The sequence below is a fragment of the Zophobas morio genome, unplaced genomic scaffold (assembly GCF_036711695.1).
Source record: "Zophobas morio isolate AGI-343-1 ecotype UQ-CSIRO unplaced genomic scaffold, CSIRO_AGI_Zmor_V1 ptg000005l, whole genome shotgun sequence".
In the NCBI taxonomy this organism is placed as follows: domain Eukaryota; kingdom Metazoa; phylum Arthropoda; class Insecta; order Coleoptera; family Tenebrionidae; genus Zophobas; species Zophobas morio.
In genome coordinates this window covers 18,543,962-18,568,985 of record NW_026972110.1, presented here as the reverse complement: position 1 = coordinate 18,568,985, position 25,024 = coordinate 18,543,962, and the positions used below count along the sequence as shown (strand labels likewise).

Sequence of the window (25,024 nt, the reverse complement as noted above, 5' to 3'; positions counted from 1 at the left end):
ATATAGATGAGTAATTCTTTAATTAACCAGATTCTTCAGCTTCTTTAATTGTGTCTTTACTGAATCTGCTAAATCTAGAATAGAACTTGTCTTCGCAAATTTTTCACGTTCCGAAGTCCCTTCTACGACTGCTCTCCTAGAATTTAAAAAATGTGTAGAGATTTCGTACTGTATTATTGTCATGTAAAACTGTTTGAATCAGCAATGGAAATTATTAGTCCTTGAGTTGTAGATTTTCAGAGTACAAAATTTGACAATAGAGATCTACATATTTAACTTTACTTTCAATAATCTATATGAATATTGAAATTGTTACAAATAATGTGTGGCTTTAGCTCTCTTGCTCTAGATTCTTCAGATAGTAGATCTCGGAATTCTACATCTAGAAAAGTAGTCCAAACTTCATTTTCCCTGCAATTCCTTCTTTGGTGCGGTCCACAGAATCTACCAGCACCGTAGATGATATTCCATCTGTAGAATATAGATGAGTAATTCTCTAATTAACCAGATTCTTCAGCTTCTTTAATTGTGTCTTTACTGAATCTGTTAAATCTAGAATAGAACTTGTCTTTGCAAATTTTTCGCGTTCCGAAGTCCCTTCTACGACTATTCTTCTAGAATTTAAAAAATGTGTAGAGATTTCGTATTGTATTATTGTCATGTAAAACTGTTTGAATCAGCAATGGAAATTATTAGTCCTTGAGTTGTAGATTTTCAGAGTACAAAATTTGACAATCTAGATCTACATCTTTAACTGTACGGATTATCATATAGATTGTTGAAATTGTTACAAATAATGTGTGGCTTTAGATCTCTTGCTGTAGATTTTCAGATGGTAGATTTCGGAATTCTTCACTAGAAAAGTAGTAAAAACTTCATTTTCCCTGAAATTCTAACTTTGGTGCGGTCTACAGAACCTACCAGCACCGTAGATGATATTCCATCTGTAGAATATAGATGAGTAATTCTCTAATTAACCAGATTCTTTAGCTTCTTTAATTGTGTCTTTACTGAATCTGTTAAATCTAGAATAGAACTTGTCTTCGCTAATTTTTCGTGTTCCGAAGTCCCTTCTACGACTATTCTTCTAGAATTTAAAAAATGTGTAGAGATTTCGTACTGTATTATGCTTATGTAAAACTGTAAACTGACTGAAAAAGAAATTATTATTAACAATATAACAAAAATTTATAAATAAGTTGTCAACAAAGAACTAAAACATAAGGTAAGGGGAAAGAAAGACCATATATTGATAAAATTTGAACATTTTCAGCAATTGTTTCGGAAGAAGTAGGCAAAGCAAAAGCACGTAATACACAAGGAAATAGATTTAAAGGCGAAAAGATGAACGAAGAGAGATTTCAAGTTAAAAATTAACAATAGACTTGGCATTAGAAGTACTTAAATGAAGAAAATAACAAGAATAGCGTAGGGAACGACGAAACAATAGTATTCGGAAGAAAATTGTTGGAGACCAGAGAGAATTATAAAAATTATAAAAATGCTAGAACAATAAGAAAATAAAACATTCAAATTCAGTATCTTCAAGTTAGTGAAATATATGAAGAAAATATCAGAAAAGTTTTCAGATGATCAAATCAAGTAAGAACATTGACAAAACGAAAATAATTATTTTTTTTGGAAAAGACAAAAGCAAAATGTGACAGAAGCAGCAACATAAATAATTAACCATTTTCCAGACATCCCGGTGAGTTAGCGAAAAAAGTAAATGAAATAGGAGAACAGATGTGAGAAATAGATAACTGAACGTTTATAAAGAAAAACGCAAGATACGAATGTGGATAACATAAAAATTTGAAATTTGGCAATGCATAGAACGAGAAAAACAATAGAAGGTGGGAAATATAACAAAATTAATTAATTGTAACCCGAATATTTATAAAATATAATTAGCAAAGATACACAAAGATTACTGCTAAATATAGATGTGTGAAAGAAATGAATGGAGATGTAACGAATTTTGAAAATGTGTGCGAAATACGCATATAAACCACACAAACATAAAATGAACAATACCGATCTATTAAAAGTGAGTATAATACGAAAAATTAGGAAAGAGAAATCTACTTCTAAAATTGTATGTTTACAGTTGTTATGTACTACTTATAATGAATTAATTGCTGGGAAAGTGAGTAAAAAATGTCGAATGGCGGAAACCAAATTAAATTTTCTACTAAAGTAAGAAAAAAAATGCGGAGAAAATGTTACGACTTTCAGCAATTTTCATTCCGAAATAATAGCGACGAAAATAAACAAAGGGCCACCCACACAGTGCAATTTCGTCGCAATATTGCTGATACAAACCAAACAAATTTTTAGTAATTAATTTTAACCCAAAAATCAGTTAAAGTAAAAAAAATATTTATTCGGTATTTGAACGTCTTCCCGTTTCCGTCTAATTAAGTTACGACTTTTGAGATATTTACTCATCTAATTTTTCCGCGATAGTCAATAATTCTGTCGGTTCCCCTAGTTGAACTCTTCACCGATCGAATTAACTAACTGTAAACGAAAGCGCATTATTACAGCAATAAAAACTAATAGTGCCAACCGTGAAAAAGTCCTATTGATCATAACCAAGCAATAACCGCGAATTATCCCCAAGATTAAAAATGTTTTCATTTGACAACAATTTATGTGCGTATATAATTAAGATTTTTATCAGAAAAACATTTCATTACGAAATTAATCCTCCGCATTAGATGGCCCACAAAAAAAATTGACAGCATTAAATCGTCACTTCCGAGCAGCACGAAGCTCTGCCCATAATTATGCGCTACCAGCTTCGGATAGCTAACGACACACTTAACATTTTTCGGCCAGGAAATTATTAAAACCTCATGCAAAATATTTCGCCAGTTTTGGTAATTATTGGCAAAAGATCGGTCGATTACATAAAGCTAACAGTGAAGGAGTGGCCGACGCAAATTATTTCAAAATAAGAAAACGCTTCTTCTGGTTTGTGCTCTACGTACTTCGCAGCCGGTCTTAACGGACTCATTAGCTGATGGCTATAATCTAATCGCGGAAAAAAATGTGGAATATTTCGTCTTTGCCTCAACTACTGGTCTTGCTCGACACACGTGAATCGAAATATTTGGTGAAAATGATAACTGTTTGACATTTAAATAAGTTCAGAAGATGGAACGCCACGGGCGGTATCGGAAGATCGGGTAATTAATAATGACGCTGGAATTGTGGGTGAGGTCGCTGTTAAATTAGCTACGAAACGTGATTAATAAAAATATGAACGAATTGCAAATTCATTCAAAAATAGTGAATGTATTTCATTCGGGATACAAACGTTGGCTACATTTATCACTACATGTGGTCAAAACAGTTCACCAGATCATTTTGATTTGTGATGGGTTGTAGATTATAGATATTTGAAGTGACTGAGCAAGCAGGAAATATAACGAAGTAAGTTGCACTACTAAATAAATACCGTAGGACTACCTACGATTTTGAAACTAAAATAAATCAACTTTTGGCTTCTGGTTCACAAAGTAAACAATTTTTTTTCCAACAAAATCGATCACTTCGACTTTACCATTTTTAATTTTTCGTTTAAATTTTGGTTTTCCATTTTTCAATTTTCAAATATTTCAGTTTCTCAATTTTTCGACTATTCGAAAACTGGACAGTAGACATTTCAACTTTTCGGTATTTCGGTTTTTGGGTTCTCGATTATTTTATTTTTCCATTTCTTGATTTAGTACTTCGATTTTTCAATTCCTGGATTATTGGTGACTTCAATTTTCGATTTTACGATTTTGAAATATTTGAATTTCTCGATTTTTCGACTTTTCAATATTCCGATTTTTGAATGAAAACTGTTCGATTTTTCGATTTCAGGATTTTTCAACTTCAATTTTTCAATCGTTCGATTCTCCAATTTTTTCCTACGATTCTACGACGTTTCAATTTTGATTTCTCGGTAATTCGATTTTTCGTTGTTTCAATTTTTCGACTTTCCTATTTTTCAATATCTGGATTTTTGGAATTTTAGATTCTTCGACCTTTCGATTTTTGGTGTTTTCGATTTTGCAATTTTCAAGTATTTTAAGTTCTCGATTTTTCGACTTCTCGATATCTAGATTTTTTGTATATAAATATTTTATATTTTTTTATACATGATACCTAAATGATTTCTGGATATCGAAATGTTTTCAACTAATTTTCGGATATAGTTGGAAATAGCTCGAAAATGTGAAAAATGCCAAAATCAGTCTTATCTTATCAAATACTAGCCCCGCCCACCCACCCTCTATTTTCTTAGAGAGTATGTCATTTGCCAAAATCAGTCTTATCTTAGCAAGTACTAGCACCACCCACCCACCCTCTTCTCATTCTAACTAATACTTTTCTTTCTGTTCAGTATAAGATCATTCCTCGAAATATATTGTTCCTACTCAAAAAATAAGTTTAAAATTCCTTGAGGAAGACTGAAGTTCTTTATGTCGAGTAGGGTTGTCACCTATTTATGGTTAAGAATTGTCAGAAATCTAAGCATTGTTATCAGCTTAAATATTATCAGGAAGCTTTATTATTAAAATAATTAATTAAACATTCAGGATTTGATAACTTTAGTGAATAGGCAGATGAAACTTAGATATTATTTTTTAACTAAAGTTATAGAAACTGGAAAATTGTTACATGATTCTCTAGTGTATTTTTACAAGAATCACGCACTTTTTGTCGTGGATGTTCTGTTTGCTTAAAATATTTTCCAGGTGCTAAATCTAGGATCTAAAAGCAAGATTTTTTAACTACTATTCAGTCAGCATCCATTATTTCGGTATACAAATCTGAGCCATTTTCTAATTTTGATTCTAAGTAAAATTCCTTCAATGAAATAATGAATGGAGTTATGTTTTGCACAATGTTTACTAAAATTTTGTCATATTTCTGGAATAGGTACATTAAATTTGGAAAGAGCCTCAGGACTTAAATTCTCGATTAAAATTAAAAAATACTCACACCATTTCGACGGGGTCACATTGAAAATGGTATAGGGATAATTTAAGTACTTCATTACCCCTTCCCAGTGATACCTCGTTTGTCAAAAACCGCTTTTTCGAATCCCCCTATTGTTTTTTTGAAAAATTTCGATCAAATTCAGAACTGTGACTACCCAACCACTCTTGCATTGGTCTTTTTCTGCTAAAAATACGGGTAGTTGGTCCAGCTGCACTGAATGGTATGGTGCATTGTCCATTAGCACTTCACATTTTTGTTGCAAGGTGTTCAGAACAAGTATAAGCTGATTAACCACCCAATTTTGAAAGTATCCCGTCCATCGTTTTGTAGTACATAATCTTTGTCAATATTTTTTGAAATGAAAAAAAAAGTTACATCCTTTTAAAAAGCCCAAATGAAAACCCCATGCAAAATTGGAAATCCTGAACCTCCACTTGTATTTTTGCTGGAATTACTTTTCAAATCTGAATCGTGTATCCAACGACGAATGGAAGGTACCGTTTCAGTAAACCGGTTTCGTCAAGGTACGCCTTCACTAGAATTTAAAATTTGAAAAAATTTCTTAAAAAAGTATTTTTAACTGCTGCGACATGATTTTGAGACCGTTTATTTTGTTCTTTCTCAAAAAAAAAAACAAGGCCCAGAAAGTTCTACGTACTTGTATAATACATATAATGAATTTTAGAAGAAGACAATTTCTCAGTTCTCAAATAATCCATTATAACTATATTTCGTATTAAATTGTATTAACACTAAATATTAAATGTAGTACCTTGGAATATAAAAATCAAGAACTTTTGAAGCCAAACAAACGAATTACATGAAGTTTGACCTGTCGTTCCATTTTTATTTTATTTAGTTATGAAGGAAAACCTCTAAAATTCGAAACAGTAAGGCATTTTTTATAAAAAAAAAGCAATATAGTTAATGCACTATATTATATGTCAAGAACACCATTTTAGAAGCATTTTCTTTTTTATACAAAGCTTTTAAATTAATTTTATTTTTTCCAAAAAATACAAAAATTCATAAAGATAATGGAAATTCTATAGAAATGTTCAAAAATATTAGAACATTTTATTTTTTGGGTTCTAAGTACTTTTTACATCACTGGCGATGAGTTTTAGAAAACATTGAAAAATTCGAAATTTGTGGCAAGCGTTCTGTAAATTTTAAGGAAATCCGGCTACTCAAAAGAGGGTAATATTCGAGAACTGACAATGTTTTGATATATGTATATATGATGTTCTGAATGTGACGAATGCACCGAAGGGCACATTATACAGGAATGTCGTTAAAAGTACGATAAAAATGTTTAAAAAAAATCCTTTTCGTATGGTGACATATTGTGGTCTTAAAGTTGGGTTCTTTTGGTATATCTAACAACAAAATACCGCTCCAATTATAACATTAATTAATAATAAAAAGTTGAGTTCCTATTTCTGTTCTCCATGGTAATTCCATTACTATTTCTGTGTTTTCGTATGAGAACTGTCACGTTTATATTTTGAGGTTATGTAAACGAATGTCAATAATAACTTATTCTGTATCAAATATAACGTCAAGTTGGCAGATTTCTATAACGTCAGTCAAAAATAATGATATTGCCAACCAATTTTTTTATAAAATTCCAAAGCACACTTGACAGGTTTTTTTTTCATCGTATGGTATACCTTGTTAGCAATGTTTATATCTTTAAGCGCATAATTGTAGGTTTTATCGCCTTAAAAAATTAAAGATTTTCATGCATTAACTACGTTCAGAGCAGCCAAATTTACTTTTATAGAAATGTGACTTTCTTGTAATCTACATCGAAAAAACTTTTCTTCTAACACTTTTCGTACTTGTCGACATCCCTTGATAATTGTTTCAGAATTCTTTTAAGAAAGTTGATGTAGTTGAATACCATTAAATAAACTGTTATTACTATTATACCATTAATTAATTAAAAAAAAATTGATTTTATGATTTGAGTTTTGAAATAACCGCTGTAAAGCAGAAATCAATGTAAAATATTACGCTTAATAACGAGATAAAATGTTCTTCAGCACTAGGCAATAGCAATATGAAGCTCAAATGTATATTTATGTTTATGCATCGAAAAATGTCACGTAGAAATTAGACTGATTTGGATGAGTTTGACTTCTCAAAACAGAGAATTAAAATTATTAATTAAACCACAATTGAACAAAATGTTCGGAATACTATAATTCTTATTTGATCATTATTATAATAAAGACGTGCGTATTCTCAGATTTTACAGAAAAGGGGGTGATTCGTTTTTAATTTGATCAATAAAAAATTTAAAATTGAAAATACACAATGCGAGAGAAAAAGAAAAAAAAAAAAGAAAAAAACGAAAGGCCAAGCTTGGAATCGAACGCGCGACGTCCGTCCGCATTCCTCAGCCTTAACCACTAGACCACAACCGAGATGCCTCACGCTAATGGTAAACTACTATTACACCGTGCTATATGTTTTTGCAAGAATTTGGGCGATTAGGGAAGAAGTCACAGTGAATTCGTATACCTGACTTATAGGAGTATATTGTTGCATAACAGCTAAATTAAATAAACATAGTTTTGGTTACCATGGACATAATATACCTACAAAATTTGACAACAATCGATCCAGCAGTTTTAGAAAATACGTGTCTAACAAAAATGAATAGAGACGACAGACAGACAGACAGACGGAAACGGGAGATTACTTTTTTCGTGCTGTGGCCATTCGTTCAATGGACTCGATTTACTTCCTTAGTATACGTTCGGGACGTAAAAATCACAAATATTTTAAAAGCATTGCTCCTGTAAATTCTTTCAGACGTATTTTAAAACTATTTGAAAAATATTAAATTTTAAAGCTATTCAACTGAAAAACTTACGAGCCGAATATACATGGTTTTTGATGTTTGGTTTCAGCTGATAAACTAAAAGATACATAAGTAGTAGACGATTTTCAAATGTTTGACGCATACGAGTAAAACACATTAGTTGTCGTTTAATGCTAGTTCTCAAGTCTAATGGGATCTCAGACCAGTCTCAAAACAATAATTTATTAACGTTGTATTAATGTTAGTTCCTTCGTTTTTTTTGAAACAGTTCAGTCATTTTAAGTAAATTCCAGCCCACAACATAGAGAGTTTGTCAATTAAATAGATACATATGTATTTTTAAACTTCCTGGATGCCAACAGTCCAACAGTAAGTATGAAAACAAAATACGAAATAAATACTCTATCTTAAAAATTAGCAGTAAGTATATATTTTAGACAAATGTTCGAAGAAGTCGTTTTCGTAATATTATTTTTTCCACGATGGTCATTAATTTTTTAAATCTTTTGTTTTCATTTATAATTTTCCAGACAGACCTCTCCTAATTACCTGAATTTTAAGTGCGCCTAATAATTACTATTATTATTGTTATTATCATCCGTCGTAATCGAGTAGAGCTTTAGTGATCTATATTACTTTCTAGAAATATTCCCAATAAATTATTGCCACATATAAAATTTGTCCACTCGGTTTTTGAATATACATATTTGTATTTTCAGATTCAATAATTTCGGTAGGCAGTTTATTCCAGTCATTAATTACCTTTATGGAAAGAAATTTTTTTATGATATTTGTTTTAAATTGTGCTGTTGATAAGATAATCGTCCTCTTAATCGTTCATTTTTCCTCAAATGGAAATAATCAGCTCCGTCTTTACCCAATCTTAGAATTTTATGTGTTTAATAATATATTAGGTCACCTCTTAATTTTCTCTCCGATAAGGAAATGAGTTTCATAATTTTTATTCTTCTATTATATTCAGGTCTCCGTACACAAAAACACCACTGTGTAAATCTGCGTTGCGCCTTTTCGTAGGTCTCTAAATCTCGTAATCTGGTTAATTGGTAATTAGTAATTACATAGGGTCCATCTATACGCCTTTTTGAACGTTTTTTCATTAATTGTCTTTTTTTAGTTTTTAATAAAAAGTTGATGATGCCAAAACAAACTTTTAATACAAAAAAACTCACGTGAAATATGCATAGCATGCTTCTTGACCTGTAGTTTAGTGTATTATATGTGTATCACATTTCTCTTAAGCATGCGGTACAAACTATTTAATTACCCTGTCAGAAAAGAAGCAAGTTAAGTTAGTCTACAGAATATCCACAAGATTAGCTCTGCATTTAGTTGAATTTTATAACACCAGTTTTTTCGTTACTACTAACAATTTATAGAAGAGAAAAGTACTAATTATTTCAAGTCAGCTAAGGAACAAATTTAACCCACATAGCCGAGATCTCTAAATCATAATTATGATTAATAAATCAATCAAATTATACTAAAATGTATCGGTCAAATATAGATACCAAACCTCTAGAATAACATTCGAACGTAAAACCCGATATAGACTCTAAATTAGTTCACATAACAAACCCTGTTGAGTTCACGACACATTTTCGTCCGTTTTTTCGTAAAATTAACACACTTTTGATTGTTGCAATCTCCAACTTTAGTTATTTGTAAAATCGTCACTTACATATCCCTCGTTGTTAGAAATGTAAAAGTTGAATGAACTATTATCACTGTTATGTTACTAACAATTTTAAATTCCACCAAACTAGTCTATAATGACGTTTTAAATCTAGTTTTTTGACTTTAGATTTGAGAAATCCGTTTTGATTCACTCTGCAAACAAAACGCCATTGAAACTGTGAACTTTAAGTGCAAAAATGAGTAAACTGCAAGTTTATTTTAGATTTTAATAGCTAATGGCGATACAAAACGTGGCACACATTTAATGGTAGGCAATAGTCCACTGGTATTAAACTTTATGGCATTCTGATCATAATCGTTCTTGTAGCTTTGTTGATACACAAATATATCATAGAATATTTGCATACTGGAACTATAATATTTAAAAAGATGCACACTTGTGCAGAACATCAGTAATTCTAATTTGTAGCTAACTGACGAGCATTAATTGACCGCAAACAGCTATTTGTAACTAAGTAATAGGGTTGTTGCAACCGCTTCTTGAATTGAAAGCTGCTCCATCCATAAAGTCCGTATGATGCATCTAAAGCACTTACTAGACTAATAACTAGTAATAGCTACTGAACATGAACTATTATTACTAAATTTTCTATAGATGTTATGTTTATAACTATTAGGGAACAAAATGTTCGACTATCGATTAGGGGAAGAAACAAAACACCCGTAATGTACTGTGCGAGAGTGTTTGAGCATGCAATAAATCATCCTCCAGGAGTTTTTCTTTTATTTTGGGCTTCAAGAATATTTATTACACATATTATAAAATCACTCATTTGTGGGCTCACTCAATATCCCTTGGTGACGTATATAATAAAACTTTAAATTTTCGAGAATTCATTTCGACGACTAATTTTAATTAAATTGAACGACCAAGAGACTGCAGTATATGTTCTACCTATATTAGTCGTTTTTATGTCTGAGTTTAATGGGGTTTTACCTCTGTTCTGTACGACAACAGTAACAATAAAAATAAATTTCAAATTACCTCTGTGAAAGCTGCAACTGTTGGCTAAATAGTGTGTTTACCTAAAGAATTAACTGTAACCACTTGGAACAGTAATATTACATTTTAATGTACAATAAAAATTTAAAAAAGTTAAAATGAAAGTGAAATATTTACCTTCATTTTTCGTTATTCAGATTACTTTCGTTCCCCGCTCAGGCGACGATAACTACGAACTCGCCTTTTATCGTAACGATTTCCCATCTTTCCAAAATCTATTCGCCATAATTGCCGTTGCATGCAAGCCCGAGTATTTTTAATCCCCACAAACTATCCATGAATATCTCACTTAATCTACCTGTATATTCAAGCAGGACATGTGTACAGTTTCAATTTACATAAACTGAGGCCTTAATTAAAATTATAAAGGCGCCATGCTGCATATGCGACAATAAAATTCACTTTACAGTTAGATCAAGATCAATCGACTTTATTACATCAAGCAGACACTCTAATTTTTTACGTCCAAGCTGACGGTATTAGCAAAATTTTTAACAAAATTCTTGACGTTTAAATATTCATATTAATTTTTCTGCCAAATACTACCAGTCTTAACAAGCATGAGTTAAAATATTTTATCCACATAAAATTATCTGACATTTCAATTTCCATCATTTCAGCAACCGATTTCGCTATCGGCGATATCAAACGAGGTCCTAATTGATGACGATCCGAAGAGTGTCAGAAGCGAATTCAAACTGGCGAACGAAGACTTCCCACAAACTTATGCTGTGTTACAAAGGTGATTTCGTAAATCCCACGTGCTTCGTAAATAGGAAGACGGAAGAACTTCTTATAAATATTAAATCCGGTTATGAAACTGACTTACATCCAAATAAAAACTTCTCCTAATTAACCTCAAGTTAACTCGGATTTTGTTTAAGCGAGAAAAATCTTCACGTCAATATTCCAGTTAGTATATCAAACTGTTAATGACAGAGCGATGTCGAGTAGAACTCAGCGTACCATGTTGGTACCACTTTATGGTCCGCTTTTTTTATTCTAATTATCGAGGCTGGCCTTTATCTGAATTGACAATTTCTTGCAACGGTATTAGATATTTCCGTTTAACGCAAAGGCACCTTGTTTAATTTTATTACCAGCATACACAATTTTATGGTAATTTATTACAAAAAACGCATTTACATCGGGCTACATTTATGGAGAGGATATGTTTAAAAAATGTGAAACTACAGAAGAAACGTATTAGGAACATGACTTTGTGCAATAAATTACGTGCTAAGAGAGAAATACGCTGCATCTCGCCATGGAAAATTTAGGTCTTACACCACAAAACAGTGCTTTTTCTAATTTAACGCTGGCATCCATTAATGTGTAAGTAATGAGATGGCATCTTGACGTTCAGTTAGTCGCATTAATAAACGACATATAAAACCAATTAAAATTTTCTGTAGCATCATTACCACATTCTTATTAGACGAAATTCGACATTATCATAATCGGTACAGGTGAAGATCGTACTTATTTACGTTTAAATTTAATTTATCATTAATTAAAGTTATAGCAAAAACAGCTGGTGCAACATCATTTAAACAAACGTGTGATGGTCATGTCCAATTTCAATTTGCATATCTTACCGACAAGATTCCAACATAAAAGTGTTGCTTTGACACGTGGTGCATAAATGTTCATGACCCGAGAATTACAGAATTTACATGTATATGACCACTTAGAAAATCAATGGTAAATGTTTGCGATACTGTAAAATTTTACTAAACGGAGTACTGTAAGAGGTGTAAAAGTAATTGTAATTTTGTATCTAACAGACGCGAAGTTTTAACGTCGTCTTTAAAAGTTGCAGAAAATGACTATGATAAAAAATCTATTCTTGTTTTAAATAAAAACTTGAGTACTAACCGACCAATCGTTTTATATTTTATGTAACTTACATAATGTAGTTATATAATATATTTAATATTTTTAAATAAACGAGACAAAAAATAAAATAGTTTGAACACATTTTCACATTTTTATAAATTTTGTGTTTGATTTTACTATGATATTTCAAGAAATATTATAATTTTTGAATATTCAAGTCTGAGTGTTTTGAAATAGAACATCCTGTATTTTATTACCACATCTTTTTCTGTTGTTTATCCTTTTTTTTTTCTTGAATTTAGAAGTTTCTATTTATTAACTCTGGCTAAAAACGTGAGAATAAAATATGTTTATGACTTCACGAAATATCGCAAAACATATGGTAAAATAACCCTGTTACAATTTTTTTGTAACATTTGTATCCTTACAAAATTTCAAGAGAATTAGAGAAACTACCTCTAGTTGACACAGAGGAGGTCGACACTAGAATTAAACAGATCAAACTTAACTATTTTATGACGTTCGATCGTAATTGTGCTAGTCTTCTCATCCAAATAATCTTTCTTTATCTACCTAGGTAGTAATGCGACGTACTCGTTTCCAATTTAAAAAAAAATCACATTCTCTGAACAAAGAACTCATCTCTTATTCGAGGAGCTTATCATCCATGTTGAGAAATTGAGAACCCAGTGTTTAGATGAGAAGACAAGTACAATCAAGGTCTAATGTCCTAAAATTGTTCGACCTGTTAAATTTTGCCTCGTCTTCTCATTCAAACACTCTTTCTTTATCTAAGTAGGTAGACTGCAAATGTTAAAATAAGATGAGCAACTATAAGCTAGATAGAACTGGTTACTAAGCCATAGGGTTTTCTTTAACAAGAAGTCGCATACCTGTCATTCTAAAACAGAATGCACAATATAATCTGAAAAAGAATGTTTATCCTACAGAACTCTAAATAATTTCGACACATAGATCTTTGCAAGCAACTGTGGAGTTAACCGAAAACTCTGGTATGAAATTTACAAGAAATCAAAAGAAAAGAAAAAGAAGAAAAAGAAGAGAATGCTTCAGAAGTCTGTAAAACAAATACGGGATATATGAACTCCAGGGTAAGGAAGAAAGATGGAAGGCTTCCAGATAAATCTTGGGTTTGGTTAAATTTCCCTGTTTTATGGCTTAAAAGGAGGACGGTAAATAAAAATGTTGTTTCGTACAGTATCTGGTATCAGTTGAGCTTATGCGGAGTGGTAAGAACTGACAATTGACAGGTTGCGGCGAACTCTGATGGCAAATAGGAAATGAGATAGTTGTTCAGAGGATGTCATCACTTTAAAAATTGTGTGGGATTTTGTCTTTTTCTTGTTAATGTACACAGTATTCCTTGAACAGCATGATATTCAAAAACATATTTTAATTTCTTGTAAAGTACCATGCAGTTAAGCTCCGCCTCCTTGGTTTATGACGAATAATAAAAAAAATCATCACAATTGAGATAGGGCGGGTGGGGGGGCTTACATTTTCTTTTTGTTTTAATATGTGTAGACTTCTTTTCACAAGATGGAACATAAAACATATTTCCTTGCAAAAGTGTACCATTTTAACCATGTTTTAAGTTTCTTGTTATGAAAAGATGGCTATGTATAGTAAGAAAAAAGGCAAAATATAAGCCCCGCCTACCCGCCACCCTATGTCAATTTAGCTCATTTTATTTATTTGTCGTAAGCGGGGGGGGGGGGGTAGCTTAATTCTAAAATATACCATTTTAAGGGTGTCTCAAGTTTCTAAAATAAAAAATCAGCACAATTGAAATGGGATGGGTAGGAGCGGTTGACATTTTGCCTCTTTTTTCTTAATATACATAGTATTTTTTGAACAACACGATACTCAAAAACATGTTTTTAATTTCTTGTAAACAAATAAGTATTTTGCAATTAAGCTCTGCCCTCTTGGTTCACGAAGAATAAAAAAAATCATCACAATTGAGATAGGGCGGGTGGGAGGGCTTACATTTTATCTTTTTGTTTTAATATGTGTAGATACTTTTCACAACATGAAACTTAAAACATGTTTAAAATGGAAATTTTGTATAAGCAAATATCGATTTCGCAATTAGACTCCGCCCCATAATTGCAATCTATATTTCCTTGCAAAAATGTACCATTTTAACCATGTTCTAAATTTCTTGTTCTAAAATCATGGCTATGTATATTAAGAAAAAAAAAAGGCAAAATATAAGCCCCGCCCACCCACCCTCTCTCATTTCTGATGATTTTTTTATTCGTTGTAAGCTGAGGGGCGGAGCTTAATTCTAAATTCCTTATTTTTCTACGAGAAATTACCATGTGGAATATGTTCTTAAGTAATCGTGTTATACAAAGAAAACTAAATGTATTAATTAAAAAAGAAAACCAAATGAGAAGCCCCACCCATCGGTCTCGATCACAATCGTGATGAAATTTTCATTCGTTGTCAGACCGAGGGGCGGAGCGTAATTGCAAAATTGATATTTCCTTATACAAATTTACCAATTTAAACATGTTTTAAGCTTACTCTTCTGAAAAGAAGACTATACATATTAAGAAAAAAAAGGCAAAATATAAGCCCTGCCCACCCGCCCTGTCTCAGTTGTGATGATTTTTTTTATTCGTCGTGAACCAAGGAGGCAGAGCTTAACTATAGATCATTATTTCTCTACAAGAAGTTAAAAATTTGTTTTTGTGTATTGTGTTGTTCAAAGAATACTATGTATATTAAGAAAAAAATAAAGCCATGCGTTGTCAAACCGAGAGGTGGAGCATAATTGCAAAAACCCATATTTCCTTACAAAAATGTGGCATTTTAGACATGTTTTAAATTTTTTATTGTGAAAATATGACTACGTATATTAAGAAAAAAAGCTAAATATATTTAAAGGAGATAATCAACGAGAAAAATAGCTCATCAGCAACAATAAACTGCTGAACTTGGAGTGCTTATGTTTATAGTTCCAAAAAACTAGCATCAGCGTCGCATGCATTTGTGTTAAAAGAAAATGAAATTTGATTGATTTGACCTCCTTAAATCAAAGGAGAGGATTAAGAAAACATGAAAGTAGCCAGCGGGATGTACTCGATTACAATGTTTCCTTAACTTACGTTCGGGAAGTAATAAAATAATAAATCGGGTGTGAGGAAACGATTACGTAGCGTTACTACCTACTTCGACAAAGAAAGAGTGTTTGGATGAAAAGACGAGGCACAATTAGAGGAATTCTCGTGTTATTTTAAAATACACTTAAAAAGTGGCAGTGTGAATGCTACGAATATCAAATAAGTATTAAAAAAAAAATATTTTCAAAAAAAAAAGAATACAAAATTTGTGAAACCTGAAAAAAATTTTTTTTTCAAGCACCAATTTTGTGAAAACATTCAAGAAGTTTCTAAAAAATGTAAAGAGTAAACACTAGCACACGCCGACAAAAGAAAATTATTTTTTTTCCAAACGACGTAACAGTTCATAGAGCTAGTGAAAAAGGAAAACTGGAAAGAGGAACAGATGTAAATCAGAGAAGAGTCAAGACAAACAATACTAGTGTGGATATTGGAGAACTAAAACTAACAATATTTGTGAATGCAAAGAAACAGTTAAGAATAATTATTTAGGCAGAATTTCCCTGGCCCCTGAAGTGCAGTCCAACAAATCCATCTTCTTCGAAAATGATAAAATTTGGGATCGAACCCGCGAGCTTCGCACTATTAGCACGACACTCTAAGCCACTAAGCTAATAACCGCTTGCTCAACTTTTTTTTGATATTATTAGAAAATGTTCTTTGATTTTTTTGCGAAAATGTGGATGCCTGTGGTAAAAATCAAGGAAGATTCATAAACCGCAAATACAATAGTATGACATTTTATAAAATTTTAAAACATTTAAGTTGGCGTTTACATTGTTGGTGGGGATGGTCAGACAAATTTTGTTTAGCGTTTTACCTTCTACATGATATTCCTAAAGTACATATAAAATTTGTCTGTCGGTGAGTTCGGTACCTAGTTTCGGAAATTATTTGTCTAATGAAAACAAATATACTCAAACGGAAAACCTACTTTTTTAAACTCTAGGGGTCATAAAACGTGGAGAAGACATATGTGGTTCAAAAGAATTGAAGTTTGGACTTAGACAAACAGAAGAAAAAGAATTGAAATTTGTGGTTGATTCAACTTCCAATTCCAAAATAAAATCAAAAAAGTAATATGAATTTCCAGTACCTTTGACAAACAACTCAAAAAGTACATTTTTTTTAACTCTTGGATTTTTAAAAATGACCATTTTGAATTAGAGTATTTGATTCAAAATTGTATTTATCGTACAAGACAAAGAAAACCCAAAACAAACATAAGGAAAGTTTTGAGTTAGGAGAACTTGGAACAATGAATCATTGAAATGGACGCAAGTACAGCGCCAAACTTTGCATTAGAAATGTGGGACAAGGAAGATATTTAGTCCGTTACTCTTCATTACAATGATGAACGAAATAAGTGAAAATTTAAAAGTGGTATCAAAGACATATTCTTGGAAGACGAAAATATAGGACTATAAATATTCATTGGCACCCTGTAGAAAAGATTTGTAAATAATTTGAAGAAATGTACATTGGAGTAAACTTTCCCTTATTTCCCCAACGCTTAATATAAACAGAAAAAGAAAATGATGGAAAGAAATATTAAGAAGTCGCCGACACGACGGTAATCCATCAGTAATAAAGACCAAAGTGTAACGAAATAAAATAAAATTTGTAAAATAAACGGAACAAATGGACATTATTAACATAAAATCACTGTTTTAATTAAAAAAAAAAATGGTTTAAGGTTATTTAGACAGAACTTCCCTCATCCGAATAAATAAACGCAGCTTTGAAAAATTATAAAATTTAATTTTGTGAATTTTATTTTTTACATTAAATACAGGCAAAGAACCATGCTATGCGCATGTTTCAAATGAGTTTTCCATAGCAAAATTTTGTGATGACACCATCAATATTTTAGCAGGAACACATATCAATTTCAATAGGTGCAGTGTAATACTAATAAAAATTTTCGGGAAAAATTGAATAAACCATTCTTGTTTCGATCAATTAAAGAAAGCTGCGGCTTGGCATTGATCCCCGGACCTCTCATCTAGCCCATCCTGTGCTAATCCAGGTTGATATTATCTGTCTAAAGAACAAGATGTTTTAAACAATGAAAAAAATAAACAAAATCAAGGTTTAGCTTACACTCGGGAAGTGAGAATTATGAGGTCATTGATTTTTTTAATAACAACCAGAAATTCTTAGTTCCTATCTAAACACAATAAAAAAAAACAAAAAAATGAACGCTGTGTACCTACTTGTCGGGAGTAGGTAGACAAGTAATAAAGTTTCAAACGATTTATCTAAATTCTTCAAGATTAACAGGAAGATTTTTCTACTAGTTACATGTATAAAATATCTCCAGACAAGGTACATGTTGTGTTGAATCAAAAACATGCATATTATTACCACAGACTGTTATAATCGACAAATATTGTAATTTTTATCAAGTGAAAGTATGTCTGAATTGTCTTTTAGTGGCAATTATTATCAATCATTTTTTTATTAGAGAGAGTAGAATAGCATTTAAAAACAAGAGACATAACACAAATTTCCGAATGTCTATAATTATTGATAACCATAATTTGTTACTGGTAGTGAATTCTTAATATTAGCAAAATCACGAGTACTGTCCTAGGAAGAATCACATTTTTATTTATGAACCAAAGACACGAAATCGTCGTAACGGTGAACTGTCTCCACCGAAAAATCCCCAATAATAGTTGTCGAGGAATGCCTGTGAGCCGGTCACAGAATTTAAACAATGTTCCCCGAAAATTCAATGCATGACTATTTAGCGTGACCAAGTGGAATTATTTATCAAATTTGGTATCTTTAAGTTCATAGCAAGTGTGTAGTTAACCACGCGCATGCCGCGGTGCGGGAAGCCATGAAAGGGCATAATCATGCCTTCGCCTGACTAAATTTACGTTCAAAAGAATCATTTTAATGTGAATTTATTTTCGAGTAAGTCACGAATACCGTAATTATTTAAATTTACAATGTTCTTTTTTATCGCCGAATATGTTTATATAATATAACAAAAAATAACCACTATTTTCCAAGTACTCAACGACACGACACCGGCAAGGTCCTTGCGGCCAAAAAATGCTCCTAACCAGAAGATTTACAAGAAGAATTACTCACAGAAACGTGAATCACGGAAAAACACGGACCAGCAGTGATTTCGATTTATCAGGCGAAAAAGGTAATTTATTTTGTTAATTAAACGTGGAATATCTCTGCACACGCAGCTTTTTATAATTAGTAAGTGTCGGCTGTTTTTCGGTTCGATTTTTGAAAAATTGGGTTTGTTTTAGGAGAAGATTGCATGCTAACTGCTTTGGTAGGATGTGGTAAGTTCATCTCTCCGAAAGCTGTTGACGTATTAATTTCAATTTGCCGTTTCAGGACGTTCACTGGATGCAACATTAATTCATCGTGAGCAGAGATTGTGCCATGCTTATGTTAGAGACAGGTTATATGATCATTCTTAACGGAAAAATGAGCAATGAAAAAAAACGAAATTCTTTATAACAAGAAAAGGAAAGTGAAAAAACGAGGCCGTAAAATGTACTGGGTGTGCTTCGGAAATGAGGGAAGTTACGCACTAATAACTTTATAATTTGTTTTGGTAGCAATTACTGGGTTTGCGTTACTTAAGTGTTTATTCCAGCTATTGTGGTTCTAAACTTTTTCTCACATACAGTTCAAGGACGTACTACTACTACTTTCATATTTTCTTGAAGTTTCGGGACCCCAATAGTTGTCTGTGTCAGTTTCCTCCCCCTAAATTCGCGAGTGGACCCACCCAAGCGTTTTACGTCTACTGCGATGCTTTATTGGTGCATTCCCACAATATTCTCTAACCGATTGTTTGAGACGTCGATATCTAACAATAATTACAAAACAAATCGAAGAAAGAAAAATCTCGTAACGTCGCTTTTATCTTCAACTGTGGCCTACAAGCGAAGCTCGTTTAAATATTATTTCAATTAGACCAGATTAATTTCAAGATATTCAAGCAAGTATGTACGAATCCAGTTCTTACGGCCTCTCTCGGCCAGCGGCCCATAAATTCAGGCTTGCCCAATTGCATTCATTCCAGTAATTAAAGAAAATTTTATTAAAAGCGGCCATAATGACGAATTCCTCTCAACTGACATGTGCCTAAAGAATTTCATTTGCGCTTTCTCAATTTCGATGTCCGTCCGCATTATACGCATGTTAATCCGGCCGTATTTTTTTATCACCCATATTTTAGGTGTGTAATTAAGTTTCTAAGTACCAAACGCAACATAATATATATTTATAAACGCAATCATTGTTATGGCCCGGTATAGAGAACAACTTTCACATCTGCTCGTTATTTCATGTTATTACACGTTATTATTCATGGACCGCCATGTTTATTACTCCTATAATGCCTAATAGACGAGTATGTGAGATACGCCTCACATTGTGAAGCGATGTTCGGCTCTTGTGCAAGATCTAGTAGCCAGTGGCCACACTTTTTCACAGAGCCGGACTCGGCGCGGTTTCGACCGCAGAAATTATACGCGGAATTGTGCGCAGACGAACACAAACGAAAACACCTCACGCTTGTCAATTATCATTATGGGCTATTGTTTGACGACAATAAATCATTACTGCTAAAGTGTAATCCATTGTTTGTGTTTCGGTTAAGTGCGGGCCTGCAGTTTATCTCGGTAAAGAGAGAATACATTAAATTTGAGATTAATTGATTACTGGGCTGTGGCGTGTTGAAATCGAACTTAGATACCGGTGACGCAATGCATGGGTTTTTAGTGTAATAGTTGGTTCCTTAAAAGTGGACGCTTCCTAATGGATTACTATTATTATAATTGTTATTAATTGAGTAGTTGGGGGGAATTTATTTGGATGTTTTTGTGCCCGGAGCTTATGAGCTTTCTCTAGAACTGGGGCAAATTCACATTGTTACCTTGACAGGATGAGAACTTGAAGATGAACGGCTTTATTTAGTCAGACATATTTTCCGGAGGTGATCTACGCCGGTAGAGCTAGGGAGTTTAGTTCTTCTTGAGTATTATTGTTATTAGATTATTATGTATTTAAAAGCGGCACTTTCACCCACAGCGTTGAGAACAATAGGGCTCCTTTTGGTTTCCCGAGTACTCGTACTGAACCTAGAAGAGTTTTAATAGTGCTTTTTTGTTTGAGAACCGTTATTGAAGATTTCGTATGTTATTGGTTGTTACTTGTACCCCAATAAGGATTCCAAACTAAGTGGTTAAAAAAAACTGAAGCCAGTAATGACTGTAATATATAATTTCTGACTAATCGCATTTAACTGTATGACACACTGAAGAAAAATGTGGTCATTATTCGTTCCTTTCGGTCTACATCCGTCTACTTGTGTAGTACGGATTTTGCTTTCATTTTCTTCGGAGGCTCAGTTAATTAATTTATTTTTCCTTTTTTGCTACCTTTCTAACTTTATTCCATCTTATGCAGATTCACATTTGCCTTATCAGCCGTAAAAATTCTAGTGTTTCAGAAGTTAAACTGCTATCTTATGAAAAAAGATTGGTCGAAGGTTATTTAGACAAAATCTTCCCTCGATCTTAGAGGATAGTCCAGCAACTCCAGCTTCTTCGAAAAATGATGAAATTCGATTTTGGGAAATTTTATTTATTTTATGAAGACCTCTGTAAGTTAAACCATTATAGATAAAACCAGTCACACTTTAAGAAAAAAAAAATGTAAAAACGCAAGTACAGAAGTGTTATTTTACACAACGTAAATAAAATTCACTCTTCGTACAGTTAAAAAATCATGGAGAATTTCCGATATTCCTTCAACTGTTTGCAATAAAAATTAAAAATTGGTGTGAGTTTATTTAGATATAATTCCCTCGCCCCCGAAGTCGGGGACGGTAGCTGCTATGCTTATTCTAGTATGAAGGTTTATTATACAATTTGTATATTTTTGCGAAAATTTGGATGCCTTAGATAAAGACTCGAGGCGGATTCATAAACCACAAATACAAGAGTATGCGTTTACTAAAAAAAATTCACGTCTTGAAATTATGGATGTGATACTGATGAAATGATCACTGACCTGATAATTTTTTTTTTTTGGTTAGCGCTCTAGCCTCTACCGCTATTTCTAACACACATAAATTTGACAATAGTCGGTTTGGATAATAAAAACCGATACAAGCAGACAGACGGAGGGAAACGAAAGACCTACTTTTTCGCATTCCAGAGATCATGAAACGTCGAGAAAACGGGGAAGTAGCCATCTGTTGCATGCACCTTATTACAATACTTCCTTAGCTTAAGCTCGGAAAGTAAAAAAATCATTTGCTATATATTTGATCTCTTGAAATATGTAAACAGCATTAGGCTTAAGAGAAAACAAATAAAATTGTTAGCAAACATTCGAGAAGTTTTAATAGTTTGTCATAAAAAGAAAGCTTTCTTTTGCCATCTTTTATTTCTGTTAGTTCTGGTATTGTTTCTTTATCTATTCCAAGACCCGAAATAAGTAACAAACGACTTTTAATTTTTATTATAATGACTTCAGGAATGACCGGTTTTTATCCTTCTTTGTTAAAAAATTTGTTTGTTGTTAATTTTTCACATAAATATGTTGAACTCTCATTACGTATAATTAAGAATACATTATTTTTATAAAAATTTATACATAATAACCATGAGAACCTAAAAAAAAATGGTCTAAGGTTATTTAGACAGAATTTGTTGAATAATAAAATCAAAAATATATAATAAATAATACCACTCTGATAATTCTAGAAAAAAGAAACAAAGCCCCATGACCTTCACATTATTTACAAGTCAGGGACGCTAGCTTTATGTCATCGAGTTTCCCGTGCCACTAGTACCAATATGAAAGATTATTATACAATTTGGATTTTTTTCTGAAAATTTGCATATCTAGGGTAGAAACGCAAGGCGGATTCATAAATCACAAATCCAAGAGTATGCTATTTTATAAAATTTAATGACGTTTACTAAAAAACAAATTGAGTAAAGCGATCAAATTTTATGCACACTGAAATATTTCAAATCTAGTTAATACGTCTAAAATGTTACTCCTGAACGATAAAAGCGCTATATTTTTGGAATCAGCACGTCGAAAGTTATATTCCAGATTTTTTTGAGGATTTTTGGATCTTTTCAAAATCAAAAGGTTTCAATACCCTCTTCAGTGCCTCTTACGAAAATTCGACCACCTTCGAAACTTAACGAAAGACATTTTTTTATACATTTTGACTTCCGGAAGTTACTTTCTGCCTCATTTCTTAGATAATTCCTAAAATTTTTCCAGAATCGCCACGTGAAATATAATAACGGTTTTTTAGATTTCTTTTAAGTTGTATTTAAAACCCAATACTTCTAAAAAACGCTGTATATTCACAATCAGCAGCACGTCGAAGTCTATATTCTGGATTTTTTTGAAGATTTTTAGACAACTTCTTCAAAAACAAAATTTTTCTTATAAAAGTTTCAGAATTTTTCAACCGGCTGTCGAGAAAACCTGAAAGTAGCCAGTTGTATGACAGATCCTGTACTTCCTTAGCTTACGATTGAGAAACACAAAAAAGAAGCTTTATTTAAGCTTTTCATAAAAAATTACAAGTGGATTCCGTGTATACTGATTTTTCAAAACCCTTTGATAAGGTAAACCGTAGGTTATTATTCCGTAAATTGAGTTAATTAGGGTTTAACAATAATACCGTTAAATTCCAGTCGGAGAGATCACAGCAAGTTAGGATTGGTAGTTATATGTCGTCTCCTTATTTTGTTCCATCAGGCGTACCACAAGGATCGCATTTTGGACCAATTTTGTTTTCACTATTCATTAGCGATTTAATGCGTGGCTTGCGTTACTCCAATTGTCTGTTGTATTCGGACGATTTGAAAGTATTTAAAACTGTTAGTTTCGTGAAAGATGCACTTGAATTAGAATCAGATCTTCAGATCTTATATGATTGGACAGAAAACGGCTCATTGCCTATAAATGTTAACAAATGCCATATTATATCATTTCTTAATATCAAATTGAGGGTAGACTTTGACTATTATTTGGGTAATTCTACTTTGTCTCTTGTCGCATGTTGAGGAAGTCAAAAATTTAGGTGTGGTATCCGATTCAAGATTAACATTTAAGAATCATTATTACTTATTATTTTTATTATTAATAAATCAATACGGACTCTTGAACTTATCTGGAGGCATTGTGAAAATTTTTCGATTTCAACCCTATACTTACACTTTTCTCGTGTTCGATCTCACCTAGTTTATGGTTCTTCCATATGGTGTCCTAATTATAAAACCGATTGTGATGTAATGGAAAAAGAACAAAAAAAAATCTTTCGCTTACTAGAGTTTAAACTTGGTCGAACTCATATACAGGGTAACTACTCTTTGATAATGTGTAATTTTTATATTAATTCACTCGAAACTCATTGCATAATTTCCAATATTTCATTTCTTCGAGGACTTTTTAATGGTGAGATAGATAATACAATAATTATCTTTTATTATGTTGCCTGCTGATAGCAGACTGACTCGTAGTCAACTGATTTTCAAAATTCCTTTGTCGATAACAAAAAGATCGCAAAACCATCCAATTAGACGAATGATGAACAGAGCCAACAGACTCGCAGAGGACCAGAGGTTTAACATATTTAATAAGGAATGTAAGCTATTTTGTAAATCTTTAATTAAGACCCACCACTGACCCGGAAATGACCGGCATTCAGGCAAGACTTCTATCATTACGGGTACTAAGACCAAGTAATGATATGCATTGATTAGATTAACAGAACAACTTTCGAGATTCTAGAATTACAGCATACAAATTAGTCTGCTATTATTCTCTAATCTCACCCCATCCCCAAAAGTCTAGCGTAACTACCGACCATTTATCCGCGCATCACTTGAAAATTGACCTACACTACTCTGACCTACTGGTGCTAACCTAATCTGACTAACATGATCAGACTGTTCAAGAAACTTACGAACAATATGACATGTTCCTAACAAAACAGCTTTTTGAATTTTGATAATTATTGAATCATTCAAATGCAAACACTTTAAATTCTCAACTAAGCTATTTGGAACTACACCTACATTAGAGATAACTAGAGGTACAATTGAAATTTTTTTAAGATTCAACATGGATTTCATTTCTATCGATAACTGTAGATATTTTGAAATCTTGGTGTGGTATGTTTGAATAATGTTGTTTGTGTTGGGAACAGCAATGTCAATGAGAATGGCTTCGTTCGTGTGTTTCTTGATAAGTATGATGTCTGGTCTGTTAGCTGTAATGTTTAAGTCTGTAAGTATTGTGCGATCCCAGTATAATTTGTATTTGTTATTTTCAAGGAACGGAGATGGAATGTAAGTGTAATACGGTGTCGTATCTTCGATTAAGTTCATAAGTGTTGCTAATTCTTTGTGGATGATTTTGGCGACGTTGTCGTGTCTAGCTTTGTAGTCAGTTTGT

General features: G+C 32.3%; 1 protein-coding gene across 6 annotated transcripts in view; it reads right to left on the bottom strand.

Annotated features, from left to right (window-relative positions):
• The window catches only part of Ca-beta (Ca2+-channel-protein-beta-subunit), a 335,906-nt gene that overhangs the window by 235,472 nt on the left and 75,410 nt on the right, over positions 1-25,024 (bottom strand). The window lies entirely within an intron of this gene.